Below are 13,623 nucleotides of genomic sequence, written 5' to 3' on the forward strand. Positions count from 1 at the left end.
ACAAGAACCTATGGCAAAAGCGATCCTTCATGGTTATCTATGTCATGGGAAGCGTTTCATATAAGTCAAGTGAAGCAAGCTTGTGTGCCAAAAGGGGTGAGGATGGTATGACGACGATGGTGGGACAACGATGGTGCGACGACAACGTGGTGCCGAAGCTGCAGTGACACCAATTTGATGACGATGTTAAATTGATTACAATGGTAGGATGACGATAATTGTTAGGTGACGAGTGCATGACGACGATGGCGTGTCGGTGATGCAGTGACGACCAAGGGATGACGAAGATGCTATCGCAATGACGGCGTGACGATAGAGGTATAATGGCAACGGGTTGTCGACGCCGCAATCGCTACAACAGCATGACGGAATCGACCACGTTGACATGACAGCGTCTATGGGACGGTGACGCGATGTCGGCGATGACATGACGACGATGGAATGATGACGGTGCTTTGATAACTATCGAAACGCAGTGACAGCAACAGAGCGAAAACGGCGAAACGATTCGAATGACCTGACAACGAAAGAATGATCACAATGTCCGGACGGCAATGAAGTGACGACGAAGGAACGACTACGATGGCGTGGCAACGGCGGCGTGTTAGTGTTGGCACTCACGTCTGTAGTCACTCTCATCACCTGATGTAGCGGACGGCCCTAATTCACACAATATCCACTGGTTCCTTGCAGGATGTTCTACGTATACTGGCCAATTAAGACGCCCTAATTCGAACTATGTCCGCTGTTTGCTTGCACTGTGCCCGGCGTCTTTTCGAGCTGCACTATCTCCAGGAGCGGGCAACATTTTTTTTAGAGATGAAACTGGCGCACCCTTGCGCATGACCTTGATTGGTTCCGAATAGGCAAAGAAATGCTTCGCACTCACACAAAAAGGTGGTCGTGTCAATGGTGTCAAATTAACATTGTCGCCGCCAGATCGCGCCTGTTCTCACAGATACTCTCGCGTGACATACACTATTGCTCGAGTTTCACTAGTGCTTATACAAATGCTGTGGATCTGGTAACACTATGAACAATCCAAAATGGTGGATAGCCAGCTACTTCAACATGCTTCGCACGAGATCAATTATCACAGTGCGTGCGAACTACGCTGCCGGTCTTGTGTTGTTTAAAGAAAAAAAAAACTAAACAAGTATTCTGCTTGAGAGCGCTAATCAAGTGGCGCCTGAAACTACGGAGGCCTTCCGCATTCACCAGTCAGGTGACCAGTGTGTGAGTCAGCTATCGAGTACGCTGATAGAACAGTACATTTATTTTCTAACACGCTCCTAACTGTGTGTTGATTGTTTGGTAAGCTCTGATATATCTTTCTTGTCAGATGTAGCGTCGATGCGCGTGCGAGATGTCGGCACACGCTCTGCTTGTATACTCTTGTTTGACATATGTGCCAGCGCTATTTCTTAAGTAAACGCTGGCGCATACGCCGAAATAAATGCCTGTTTGAGAGCGCTGCGTCCATGTCGTTATTCGCTTTGTGTACTCGATGCATTGAGTATCATTGAAAATGAATCTGTTCCATTCAGAGACGCTGCGCATTGCTGCTTTCCTTGAGTAGTAGAGGAACCTTCCTCCCCCTTATCACAGATGGTGTCGTCCGCCATATTCTTCGTAAGTCCTTGTTGAGAAGCGGTGGAGAATGAAACTTTCAGCCGTCAACGGCCATTTCTACGTAACGAATAATAATGGAGATCTCAGAAAAGAAAATTACTTTCCACAACACGGAAACACCAAGAGAGCAAGAGTGAGACGAAGAGCAAAAGGTAGGGAAGTGAACCAAAGACTTGCGCAGTTGGCTGCCCTACACTGGAGGGAGAGAGAAAATAAAGATTATTGGCTCTGTAATACATTGTTAGCTTGGCCGTGTACTTCATTTTTGCCAGCATAATACCACGCTAACAAGAATATGGTAGACGAAAACAGCTTCCAGGAAGATGTCCAGCAAGGGTGGGCAACGGTAGTTTGCAATTGTATAATAATACGGTCCAAGATGCTTTGGCAACAATACGGCCGAAAATATTGTATTCGATGCGATAATTTCCAATTGTATCTTACGATACTTCGATACATTCGCAAATTTCTTAATATAAACTTATATATGTTCAACTTTAACCTTCATGAAATCGTTTCACCTCCAACGCGCACACATAACACAACTAAAAATATAATTGACTTGATACTTATTTGTCAACAATTTCCAATAGACCAGGTTCGGACTGATGTAGTGGAGGCCATATCTGACCATAGCATACTTATCTGCTTGCTGCCGCACGGCTTTAGCTTTGCAGATCAACAGCGTGGATCAACTGTAATTCATGTGCAAAGGGCAGAGGATAACAGTGTGCTAACCCATCTCGCACATGAGTTGGCATTTTTTTCAGGCAAAGCGAAGACTAAAAAGGCTGCACAGGGTGGGGAAAAATACAAACTGTGAGCCTTCCATTCGGTACCATCTACACTTCGCGAAAGAAGAGTTCAGACAGAAAGAAAAAAATGACGAACAGTACTACCTCAGCGTCTCCCTTCCTAGTTTTATTAAAAGCAATCCTAACAGGTTTTGGAGACACCTTCGCACTAATAATTCCACGGGGTTGCACACGGGTCCCAAGGAAACAGAAGAAAAAGCAAAGCACGCAACAATTTTCCCCGCTCAGTTTTCACCACAGATAACACTCTCATTCCTCCCATTTTATAATTTGGTCTATCGAGCGTCGATTGTCCTGAAGTTACAGATGCAGGAATATTCAACTTACTGATTAACTTCGATCTTAATAAATCCAGTGGCCCAGACGATATTCCAAACGAGTTCCTTAAAGAAACATACGGAATGATGTAGTAAGTATCTTGGGCTAATTTTCCGTAAATCACTTACTTTGTCTCAACTACCAGACGACTGGAAAATTGCAAAAATAATACCCATTCACAAATCTGGAGATAAGTCTTTAGTACCACATTACAGTCCGATATCTCTTAATAGCAATTCGTGTAAGTTATTCGAACACGTTATCCTAAATCACATGACCGTTTTTTTGAGAAACTAAATTTCTTGTCCCCTAATCATCATGGATTTATTAGAGGTTTGTCCACTATTACCCAGCTAACCGAGGTAGTTCATGACCTCGCACTTAACACCAATAATCGCGGCCAAAGGAACATGATTTTGCCTGATTTATCAAACGCCTTTATTGGCGTATGTCCAAGTAAATTAATCACAAAACTAAAAAGAGTAATCGGAGAGGGATCCGTTTTTTCATGAACAAAAGATATTAAGATAAGATTTTTAATAAAAGATAATAAACTAGTATAAGAAAAATTGAATCAGTACAGCGCAAAGCCACAAGGTTTGTGTTTAACAAGTATAAGCACACGGACTCTCCCAATAACCTTCCGGCTTCTTCTGGAATTAGGACAATATCCACAAGGGCAAATCAGGCACGTCTGAGGCTTTTATACCAACTGCTGCATGACATCTATAATATAGCTGCGTCTAAGTACGTCGCATTTTCACCGTCGCGCCCGACTCACTATAAGCATAAATACACATTAACGGAATATTCTGTCAACACTGATGCGTTTGGGCAATCGTTTTTTCCACTTACGATACGCGAGTGGAATCGTGTAAATCCAGATATCACGGACGCCGAAACCGTGTCCGCGTTCACTGCAAAGTTAGAACGTGTATCTAACCTCTAATACCGTCGCCATTGCCACGCACACTCTCTCATTTGAACACTAGGTTCATTTTCTAAGATTCCAGCACTTATAGAATGTATTTCCTTTCCTAATGTTTGCTGGTGATGGCCTACGAAATGGGAGTTGTCTTGGTGATAGATAGAATAAACTTTATTTTCCAACGGATACGGTGGTCTACCCCCCCCCCCCCCCCCGACACGTAGGTCAAGGGGGCGAGTGCCGCCGCCTCAGATGCAGGCTGGGAGGTCTTGTGTCCCAGCAGCCTCTTCAGCCAGTTGGACGTGCCGGAGCTGGAGCTCAGAGTCCGAGCTGCGCAGCAGGGTCTCCCAGGTGTCTCTACTACCTATTTTGTGCGTTCCCCCGGGAGAGTGCGGACATTCCCATATTATGTGGTCGAGGGTCCCTCTCGCCCCATAGAGATTACACCTATCGCTCCTGGCCTCGGGGAACATGTGGTTCGCCATAACCGTGTGCGGATACGTATAAGTTGTATTCGTCTCCACGCGACTGCTTGTCTGTTGTTTAATTTCGGGTCTGGCGGGGATACCAGTCTACGAGCCAATCTATAATGCTGCGTGATCTCCCCATATTTGAGCATGCGCTCTCCGCTCCCTCGGTCATCGAGGGTGAAGAGAATGCTTATACTATTGCACATAGCTTTGTTCTTGTGCGATCACTTGCTTGCTTCTTTATTGCATTCCCATCTTTGTAACAGATTGCAATCCTGTGCCTGGTCGTGCTTCGCTTTTTTATTTCCAATATTATTTCATGGTGCTTGCACATTTCGCATGGTCGATACAGCGTTGATTCTCTTTGCTTGGCAAACTGGTTTAATCCTTCATGGTAGCTGTGCTTCATTTTGTGAGCAAAGCATGCATGTTTCCGAAATCTTAATTTGAATTTGTGGATGATCTTCGCTTTAAATGCTTTGTATAGAAGCTTTCTTTCTTTTCTTTTCCCTTGAATGATATTTTCGTTGGTAGCACAATGTGCTTGATTGTGCACTGTTAAACTTTATTGAAATATTGATATTTTTGCTTCAAGAAATCCTTAGTCCACATTTATTGCTTTAATGCTACCCAGGCGGATGTGCTTCGGTATTTCCTTGTCGATTCTTTTTTTTTAAGCATGATTGTCTTTGTAATGCCCAGCTGCTATACTATCAACTGAGACTGGCAGTATTGAAAATATATAACATAAAAACTATAACGAATATAGCAGCAAACGCGCATACAGAAAAATGTTTGCTTGGAAATTTCTTAACACCGACCAACCTTGTTTCATTTTAATCAACTCTCTGTTAGTATCTCAAAATTTTGTCTTTCTTGCTCTAGGTATTATGTATTCATTCCGAAGCAGTTTATTGGGGGTTGTCTTAGCTGATTGTAGGCTGCGCTTTCAGCGGTTTTGGCTTCGCGCTTTTGTAAGTGATGGGAGTCGCTGCTCTGCATGCCGACCAGCTAGCCGGCCACCATCCAATTACAAGAATGCCGATAAGAAACCTCTGCACGATGTCACAGATACGGCTGTGAGATTTTAGCCTATCCGTAAACATCACCGTTTACGCAATGGCGGATCATGGGGCAGGCGTACAGCAGCAACAACGCTGGTAGCGACAGTTTCTTGCGACGCGCCGTGTATACAGAGAGCATAAAGCGGAAATTACCGCTCATACTCTACTTATCTGCTGGCGTAAAGCGTTCGTTAGCGACGTATTCATTTATTCAGGCGGCTTAGTGGCATCATTGTCAGCTTGAGAAGCGGAATTTAGCCAATGTTTATGATGATGCGAACGCTTGGGGTGCGATAGCCCCAGTGTCTTGTATTTATCTTAAGATACACGATACATTCTTCATGTATCGGAAATACAGATACCGATACACGTCCGGCCAGATGTATCATGATGCCGTTACAAGATACCCAAAGAGTATCTTCACAGATGTATACATGTACCTTCGATACTGCCCAGTACTGATGTCCAGCAGCGAAAAATAGGATGCGTCGGCGGCGCCTAACACGCTTTCCCTACATAGCTTTTTTTCTAAGCACGTGCAGGAACTCTAGTGCCAACTTGCCCAACTTACAGTCGTTCTGCGTGGCATCTTATACAGGGAAAATTTACCCGGACATGGTCATAAGAAGAAGCCAAGCAGGGAACCGTCAGAACCGCGAAGATGGCGGCGACAAATGTTGTCGTAGTCTCTCCTGTCCCTGCAAAGCAAAAGTGGCGTTGTCAATTGCTGCATGTGAGTATTGTTCTTACTCTGCTCTAATTGCAATGTTCGCTAGAGAAAGTTACGCAACAAAAATTGTAACCTTGCATTTTCCCGCTGTTATCTGAATTATGTACTTTCCCTTTCAGGTGAAACAATGGGTGCTATAACTTTAAGCTATTCCCACCTGTTTCTGCACCGTTTCCACCGTTATTCTACCGCGATCGGTCAAAATTTTTTGCCTTCAGGCGCACGCTGATTGGCTCGTTAAGCAAAATAGGATGACCTAGGGGATCCGATTTTGCTAAAACAACCAATCTGCGTCCCTCCTGACGGCGAACTATCGCCAAGCAGTGTTCTCGCGTGCTGAGTCGCACCAGCTGGCCTCCGCGTTTCGTCAGAACGCGGTTGGTTGAGTTCGAGTACAACGCTAGTGATTTTTATACTGCTTCGGATGCTTCGCATTTGTTATCCTCAGGCTAGACGTAAGACAAGGACTTAATTTATTGCAGTGGAACTAGGGATAACGGCATATGTCTCGAGCTCCGCTTACAGGCCTCTTCGGCCAGTGTTGCGTTCGAAGCATCGACTTTTTGTCTTCGCTTCTGAATTCACACTGACGTGAACGAGTAATTTCGTTTTAATACAATCGCAGTTCGACACTTGACATTGTAATGAGTCGAGCAACGTCATGTAGACTGATAAGGTACGCGAGATAAATTTTGTTTCAGTTTCTTAAGCTCGGCTTAGAAAAGTGAGCATTAATTATTCCAACTCTTCTTGTTTAATAGGCTGCCGATCGTTCAAATAGAGCGTACATTATAGGCATGTGGGTATGAAAGTAAAGTACGTATCCTTAATGAGGGCAAACACGGGGAAGGAAATTCAAAACGATGAGCCAAACGAGAACAAGGTGAAAGCAGGAGCCAACGTTTTGACAAGCTGACTGATTTCATTGAATATCTCAAGGACTCTGAAAGAATGTTGGAAAACGTGCTTTTCATTGCATTCGCCTTGCGGTCTTGCCTGAGCTGCAGGCTGCTCGACCTGTATTCAGTGTGGAATAGCGTGTTGAGTTTCGTGTCGAAGTTTTTATCGAACTGAACGTGAGTACGCCGAAAGGAAATGCGTTTTATATAGCAGGCGGCGAGTCGCTGCACACGTGACGAAAACATCCTGCAATGAATGCTTCGAGAAACAAACCGTTTTATTTACAAATGCAGACAACTCATGTTGCAGGAGTCACCATTCCCAGCGGTTTATCCTACAGATGATGCAACCGGGTATTTTCTTTCGTTCGTTTTTTTACAGCGCTGCTGCAATCTATCCGCATGCAAGCTGCTTGCACGCAGTCCTGGCAAGAAAGCCTGAAATCAAGCCCTTCAGGCACGCCATTACTCAAGAGAGGTCACCTAACTGTCGTATTTCGTTCATTCTGTCAGACTAAACAACTTGCGCACGCATACAGCAACTAATACCAAGTCTGTTGATTCCCAAGCCACGGCGGGCCTTGTTTGCCGACGACTCTATAAGCGTGAAAGCTATAAACTTCTTGCTATCAAGAGCTTTTTCTCTCCTACGCAGTCAGAGGGATGTGTGGAGAGTTATTTTTGATGCAGGGGGAATGGGCAGTGGACTGCCTTTCGCTGTCATGCGATGAAATCTATATGCGGGCCGAAAAGGCCACAGCGATAAAATTTGGTTCCGCTAGCGTGCATTGTCAATAAAAAGTGATTTGTATTGATAGAAACATCGTCGCGCTTGTACATTTAGACCGAATTTTATTGACACAAAAAGGCCTGTTTGCTACATACATACATGCGGAATTTATATGTAACCACGTTTATTGCGAAAAGTAGAGGGAGGAAAAAACTTCTATTTAGCACCTTACGTGCTTCGAGAAGCACTATTTAGACGGAGAGGAATCTTAAATGCAACAAAAATATACGACAATGCCTCAGAAAAATTTGGATATTCCTATCAGTAGGAGGACAGAGAGACAAACAAGAAACTTTATGTGGTCCTAAGGGACTATGCTGTCGTAGTCGCGGGCCGCACCCACGCTGGGGGCGGAAGACCGTCATGATCGGCTCTGTCGCAGGCCCTTTGGACAGCCCGAAGCTGTACTTGAATGTCGTCGCTCTTGACGGCTTCTTCCCAGTCTTCTTGCCTGTTGAAAGGCGAGTGGTGCAACGATGCACATTGACACGGTACGTGGCTTAATGTGGACCGTTCCTCGCCGCAGTCGGGGCAGCGGGGATTCACACCCGGAGTACAGTGGCTAAGCGTGGATCTAGACGGAAAGGAGCCCGTCTGCAGCATTCTCAGCACCGAGGCCTGGGGTCTGCCTAGCTTCGGGTGGGGAGCCAGAAGCTGCCTGCGTCCCAGCTGGCAGTGAGCAGTGATGTCGTGGAAAGTAAGCAGTAGGAGGACAGAAAATAAATGTGCGGTAGATGAACACCGATACAAAGCGTAGCATCGGCTTCGTAAAATAGCATCGCAGCATTGGCTTCGTACCAAGTGCTTATAGAATATCATACCAAGTAGCACACCCCATTACGAATTCATTAAGAAAATCAAAATTGTTAAATTTTACAATATACGGCGCTGTCGGTATAAAGTTATAAAAAAAGGCGAAGTAACTTTTAGACCGTGAAGAAAAAAGACGCCCATACACATAAAAAAAAATAGTCACGCTCTAAACAGTGCAATAAGACTGTCCTAAAGGAATCCGTTTCGGTTAGTCCGGTATTGTTTGCAGATGGAATACTTCATTGTTCTATTCACAGTGGCAGTCTTATCTTCTATTTGTATACGATATATTAGCATTTTAGTATTGACATAAGACGAAGCTGATTGGCTTTCCCAGCCTTTACTTGCCTTTGCGCATGCGTGAGCCTGTTGAGTTTCATTTGGCGTGTACGTTCCTTCTTGTCTTTTTTGTGTTTACTGTGTTATATAGCTGTGCTTCCTGCCAAATAAAACCTTACTTGTTACTTCGACACCTGTCCTGTTCCCCCCTTTGCGCGGCGCCCTTTCGCGATACAACTGATGATGCACGTGTGCGGTCGCGCCCAGTTGTGAATCAATGTGTGCGGACTGAATTATTTGAGCGGTCCGGTTCAATTCATTACATAAACGAGTGCTGCCAAGCACGCGATTATTATCGAGCTTCTAGCGGCTCAACCTTCGGGAAATTGATCCAGGCAGACGCTTCCGACCTGTGTTGGAGATGGGTTTGTGCCACGCATGTACCAAGAAAAATCGAGCCATCATAGCTGGCTGAAGGCGCACAATAGCCTCCGAAACATGCTGTAGCTAAGAACAAAAAAGAAAGATACTTCGCATTAAAGGCCAACCAAAACGACATTTAACTTGGGATAAATTGGGTACATGTGAGTGCTATATATGACGGAATCAATATTGGCAAAGGCATAGGGCTGGTAATTGCATAATGTCCTTAACAGCAGCTTTTAAATAAAAACCAAGCAGACGACTCGGCCACATGGGGGGGGGGGGGGGGGGGGTTAGCGAATGTGGCGGAAGTCAGAGTATGCGCCACCTCTGAGATTTATATGCGCGGGGCTGGAAGCCACGACCAACGCTTAACGTTGGAGGTCAATCCGAAGAGCCGTGCGGTCTGAACAGATTCTGACACGAAAGAAAATAACCGATTACAATCACTAATACTTCATTGAAAAGATTATTCGATTACAATAAGCCATGACTGACCCACGAAGGTAACTAAGGAATTACTCTATAGTAATCCATTACTTTTACGTTAGCTTCCCATGAGCCTTTGTTAACACTTTATAGATACAGTAAACTGAAGGAGCTGGTCCCGCCCTTATTCGTGTGTTCTCTGCTTCCCTTCATACGTTGCTTTTCTGCACTAACGATTACTTTAAAAATGTTCTTTGTAATGGTTTTGATATGGAGACATCAGCAGCGGCACTGAAGACCTCCTCGAGAAGGAAAAAGAGGGGGAAATACACAAAGATTAGCTTGTTTGCTCCATATATTGCCCTGTGAGGTAGGGCGGTGTTCTAACGTATACGGAATCTTGCTCACAATATTGTGGCTACTCAGCATCTCGGACTACATAGTTGCTTGGACTAGGGAAGGACGCTCCGGTTGGGCCATTGAAAAGCTGCAAAAAAAAAAAAAAACACCCTTCATATGTGATTTGGTAGCATTTACGTCCCGAGTGGCCTTCGCTATTGAGACATACCACAAGCTGCTCAATTCATGAGCTAACATTTGGGAGAGTGTCAAGATGAGGAAACAAATACTTTCTGAGGCGTTGCCACCAAGTTCAGCTTCTGAAATCCAAATCGCTTTTTACAGCTTGCCTCGTAAACAACGTAACTGGTTACATGTAATTCTTTACTGAAATATGTAACTGAATTACAGTAAGCGTTACCGAGTTAACGAAGTATTCGTTAAAAACAAGATTGGAAATAAATCTAATTGAATACGAGGCATCATTACCGTGGGATTTGTCACGTACGAGCCCGGTTCTGGGCCATGTGTCACTTCTGGTGGTGGTGGGGGGGGGGGGGGGGACTGGTAGCGTTTCTCCTTTCATTTTCGATATCAAAAGTACCTATAAAACAATATCCATGAAATGGCGGTCATGACTCGTTTGCGGCTGCTGCATTTAAGCCTAAATATTCAGATTTCAATATGTGTTTACTGCTACTCCCAGACAGCAGCCGATGGTGAGTAGCGGCTCGACTTTTGGACACCGCCAACTTTTGCAGGCTTTTTGTGACGCATCTGCACGCATTTCAAGCACAAAATTTTGCACAGAGGCTGCCCTGTATCTGCATCATCCGAAACTAAACATTTAACGTGCACCATATTTTCGTAGCAGCTGGCCTATAAATGAGCAGCGTGCGAGGAAAAGTGCGTTAGTAGGGGGAGGTAAGAGCTTGGTCCTGACAATGCGCTGTCGCGTTAGTTTGTGTAAAACCGTGTTTTCAATGGACCATTTTGAACAGCACACAAACTGAGAGTGATGACAGAAAGAAGACGAGACTAGCGCCGTGCCAAAGGAGGAAGTTATTGCTATCGGATTGTTCGCCTGTAGGCAGGCGGTTTGCCCGCTTCACTTCTGCGCACTCCCTTTCTGAGCGTTTGATCAAGAAGCTGGAAAGTGAGGCCTTCCCAGCCAGTCAACCTGCTTTTTCACACAATGCACGTAAAAAAAGTTGGCGGAACACTTTATGTGCACACCATTTTGCATAGTTTGAAGAATGTTCCGGAAGCTGCCACCTCCGCGTTACTTCTTCTGGGGATAGAAAACTTGGTGGCCTGTATGCTGCAGTATATAAGAGATGAAGAATTGACGCAAGTGCAAATGGTTGTTCTGTAAGGCATGTTAACAAGTACGCTGATTGTTCAGCACTAGTGGTTTACAGTATCTCTTTGACACTTGGTATGTGTCTGAAACTGGACACGCCAGCAGATGTATCAACGTTCGGTTACATAAATTTTTTACATGTGAGCTGGGTCTTCGCATTTTCAGTCATTGTCGAGAATGGGGATGGGTGCCTTCTAATTCGTAAGCATTTTTTGGCGAGTATCCCGGATAAACCGTGTCTGTCGCGGAACGATTTGTAACTGGGAAATAAGTGCGTAATTTGTCAAGTCAAGACATTTAAATGTTATAATAGTGTAACTTAGATGATTGGTAGCTTTGGATTTGATAACAAGGGATGGTCACGTCAATGGGTAAGCATTCTTTGGCGAGTACCCACCCTGCAGAAAGCATGTCTGTCCCGTAACGCCGTGTATCAAAGAATGAAGTGCGTAATTGGTCAAGTTATTTCACTTAATGTTTATAATAGGGTAACTGTACATGCTTGGCAGCTTTAGATCGATAAAGAAAACTGGTCACGTGAATGTATGTGATGATATATATAGTGGCGTGGTGGCGGTGACAAGACCAGCTTGGAATGATGATTGTAGTCAAGAGTTCGACGAAAGTTCTTCTAGTCAGGTAACATGATGATGAAGAAATTGCGGTCACTTACCACGTCAAAATAACGCAGATTTTCACATTCACTTGGTCAGTGACCGCAATTTCTTCATCGAGATTATGGTGTTGTGGTAGTAACAAGAAGAGAATTGGTGATAGTCATTGCGGCAGAAGACTATGTGCCACCGCCAAGGAAGCGGCATGCAGAGCAAACAGAGCGAGAGAGAGATCGGAAGCCTCGAACGGCAGCTGGCAGAACGGCGGTTCAAGGCTCGATGACCGGCGACCGTGCTTCCTGCTACCGTGCGGACCTGGTCGGAGATGCCGCTCATGGCTTGGCTCTTCTGCGTACCAGCGGCCTGGTGCAGTGCTTCCTGCTGGGGACCAAGACGCCTGCGCTGTCTGCCTGCTGAGCGAGCCCGATGACTGGCGACCGGGCGTCCTGCTACCGTGCGGACCTGGTCGGAGATGCCGCGCATGACTAAGATTTCCTGTGCACCAGCGGCCAGCTGCTATAGCGGCCCGGTGCAGTGCCTCCTGCTGGGGACCGGGACGCCTGAGCTACCTAACACACACACACACACACACACACACACACACACACACACACACACACACACACACACACACACACACACACACACACACACACACACACACACACACACACACACACACACACACACACACACACACACACACACACACACACGCACACGCACGCACGCACGCACGCACGCACGCACACGCACGCGCACGCACGCACGCACACGCACACGCACGGACACGCACGCACACACACACACACACACACACGCACGCACGCACACACACACACGCACGCACGCACGCACGCACGCACACACACGCACGCACGCACGCACGCACGCACGCACGCACGCGCACGCACGCACGCACGCACACACACACACACACGCATACACACACACGCACGCACTCACGCAGGCACTCACGCACGCACTCACGCACAGAAATATATAAGGTGTCCCAGCTAACTTGGATCAAGATATTCAATATACCCAAGAGCTCTAGAGAAATCGCATCGACTGCATAATAGCCGTAGTCGTATGTACGTACGGCCAGTATTTTTTTCATCACGAAGTATTGCTTAATTAATTACTTTTAATTATTGAACACTTTACTTATTGCTTGAATCGCAAACATATCAATTACAAGGTTGTTGGGCCCCTCAAATAACTTCCGAATCAAACATATGCTTAGGGCTCAACTCTGCCTCGATGGTTTTTCCGATAAAAAACAAAAGCGCGCGAAACATCCAAAATACGAAATAAATACGCGCTCGCGCGCCGCTACTCAAACGCTCCCAAGCGAATAGCCACGGATAATAGCGGCGGCAGCTCGATACAGGGCTTCACGCTATGTGGTGGTCGCGGCTGATGGATTGATTAGCGTTGAGGAGCCTTGTACGATGCGGCGATAAGATAATTCAGCCGTATATCTTAAGATGGTTGCTTGTAGGCGTTGGAGTAGTGGTGTGCGAGTGCGCATCTATATCGTATTTCGCGGGCTTTTGCTTTCTTTTGGAAAAAAAACAACCAGGACCGCTTCAGCACGCAATAAATGCTTGATTCGGAGGTTATTTAAGGTGCCCTACAACTTTGTAAATAAATCTACATATATATATATATATATATATATATATATATATATATATATTGACTGACACGTGTC

This window comes from Dermacentor variabilis, chromosome 7, assembly GCF_050947875.1.
Source record: "Dermacentor variabilis isolate Ectoservices chromosome 7, ASM5094787v1, whole genome shotgun sequence".
Classification (NCBI taxonomy): domain Eukaryota; kingdom Metazoa; phylum Arthropoda; class Arachnida; order Ixodida; family Ixodidae; genus Dermacentor; species Dermacentor variabilis.